Here is a 2,533-nt window from a genome sequence, read left to right as displayed (position 1 = left end):
GTGCCTTCTCTAACAACTTTCACGCCCATTTGTGTTAGCATGGTCAAGATTCCTTTGCAACTAAGGGAAGGTTAGAGGCCATTCTTCAATTTACCACAGAGAATAGAGGCCATTTTCTTGACTATCTTCCCAACTGATGCTGGATTTGCAGAGATTCCAACTGTCAAGAAATAAGGCCTCACTGAGTTGCTCAAGATGAGGCTTTCTGTGTTGATGGCCATGGTCAAGAGGCCCCAAGACAATTAGAAAGGAACCCAGACACCAAAAGACCTATGGGGGGAGAAGGTCTCATGGAGGTTTACTCCATCATCCTGTTTGTGGGATCCCTTCTATTTATTGTGGGGTATTATGCTAATGGCAGTGGCACTGGACTGTGGAAGATGCTACAAGATAGACACTAACTTTTTTTTTTTTTTTTTGGCAAAATATATTCTTTATTCCAACAGAGGACTACCAGGAGCTCATCGAAGACATAGTCTGAGACGGCAGGCTCTATGCATCTGAGAACCATCAGGAGATCCTTAAGGTGCGTTCATACCTAAGGCAGACAGGCAGGCATCCGCAGAGCACCCCAAGCACCATCAGAGGAGGCTCTCCTCCCGTGCCATATCGCCACCTTCAGACACCAAGCCTGCCATGGGCTGAGGTCAGTTGTAGATCTTCACCACACTTCATTTTTCCAAAAATTCAGGCAGCTGTCTTTGTGTTGTCAAGTGAAGTTGTATTTTTTTTATTTGGAAATGTACAGAGGAGCAGTGGGAAATTTATTGTAAATCCAGGCCAGTGGCAAATAGTGTTTTCATGTTCATTCTCCAAAAAGTTCAAGATCCTTGGCTTCTTGTTTATCCTTCAAGTCTGAAGTTTGCCAAATTACTTATGAGTAATTATCAATAAACACTTGCCATATCACGAACCCTATAAATGTTCCCAGAATTCCAGTGTTGCATTTCATCTGGTTTAGAAAATTGAAACCATTTTGTAGACTTTTAAACTTTCTTTTATAAAACTAATACATGCTTTCTGTAGATAATTAGGAAACATGAAAACTGGAAAAAAGATAAAAATCAGCGGAAACAACTTTCACATAATGTTTTTCAGCTCATCAACCTACTGCATTAACACTGGATCATTATAGTTTCATTGGCAAAATGTTGGAATGTTTAAATATTTTGGCCCAGTAACAAAAATTACATTCTTTTTAGGATAAGAAACTGATCAAGGCTCTGTTTGATGTCCTGGCCCATCCCCAGAACTATTTCCAGTACACGGCCCAGGAGTCCCGGGAGATGTTTCCTAGATCCTTCATCCGATTGCTACGGTCCAAAGTGTCCAGGTTCTTGAGGCCTTACAGATGAGCCTGCTCACGTGCCTTCAGTACAGTATCCGCTGTGGGCTGGTAGGACACAGCTGTCGGCTTCGGCAGCCAGCACAGCCAGTGTTGCTGCCTCCAGTAGCGGTGACTTGCTGGAGTTCAATTTTTATAGATAATACAGATATTTTGGTAAATGGAACTTGGTTTTTCTTTCCCAGCATTGTGTGGATGGAGAGGGGGCTTGAGTCACACCACTTCTCATTGCTGTGCTGTGAGAGAGGTCTTGGACACACCTGAGCTGGACTGCAGTCAGCTCAGGTGAGACTCGTCTGCTCCTCCTGGTTCTCACTCCTCAAGAGGGCTGTGGTGGGAAGGAGGCCGCAGAAGGGGCTGCCTCGCCTGAAACGGATAGACACTAACTTTTGTGGAAAGGTTGTTCCTGTGAAATATGCCAGTGCACCTCGTGAAGTCTTGAAAATTTCTTATGATTCTTTAAGCCAGACTGGTTTCTTTCCTTACCACAATAGCATAAAGAGAAACACAGAGGTGCTGCTGTGAATGGGATCCTAATATCTGTAACAACTCTCATCTGACTGATGATCAAAGTGAGGCTCAGAAATGTTAGAACCAGAAATAAGCAAATGGAATGCAGGTGGGTGAATTCTAAGATGGTCCCCAAGATTCCCACTGCCCTGGTGTATGTGCTCTATGTAATCCTCTCCCCTTAGAAGGGGGCATGACCTGTGACTATGATAGGACAAATGACTCCTATGATTAGGTTATGTCACATGTCAAGGGTAAAGGGATTTTTCTGATATAATTAAAGTCCCTAATCATGGGGTGCTAAATTAATCAAAAGGGAGATTGTCCTGGGTGGTCCTAACCTAAAGAGGTGAGCCCTTTAGAAGAGGGTCTAGAGATCAGAGAGAGCCTCCTGCTGGCTTTGAAAATGTAAGCTGACCTGTTGTGAGAAAGTCAAGCAGCAAGGAGCTGCAGAGGTCTATAGAGGCTGAGCGTAGCCCTCGGCTGACAGCCAAGAAGGAAGTGGGAATGTCAATCATGCAACTCCAAGGAACTGAATTCTGGCAACAACCACATGAGCTTGGGAGTGAACCCTGAGCTCTAGAATGGAATGCAGCCAGTCAACATCTTGCTTTCAACCTTGTGAAACACTGAGCACAGAACCTAGCTAAGCTGTGCTTGGACTCTTGACTCACATAA

At 44.1% G+C, this 2,533-nt stretch overlaps 1 long non-coding RNA gene across 1 annotated transcript; it reads left to right on the top strand.

The window, feature by feature from the left end:
- Positions 1–420: 420 nt before the first annotated feature.
- LOC118926298 (uncharacterized) lies at positions 421–1,511 on the top strand. Its single transcript, XR_005030402.2, has 2 exons — positions 421–526; positions 1,203–1,511. It is a non-coding gene; the product is annotated as an uncharacterized LOC118926298 (long non-coding RNA).
- Positions 1,512–2,533: the final 1,022 nt, after the last annotated feature.

The sequence above is a fragment of the Manis pentadactyla genome, chromosome X, assembly GCF_030020395.1.
Source record: "Manis pentadactyla isolate mManPen7 chromosome X, mManPen7.hap1, whole genome shotgun sequence".
Taxonomy (NCBI): domain Eukaryota; kingdom Metazoa; phylum Chordata; class Mammalia; order Pholidota; family Manidae; genus Manis; species Manis pentadactyla.
This window is presented reverse-complemented; position numbering and strand designations above follow the sequence as displayed.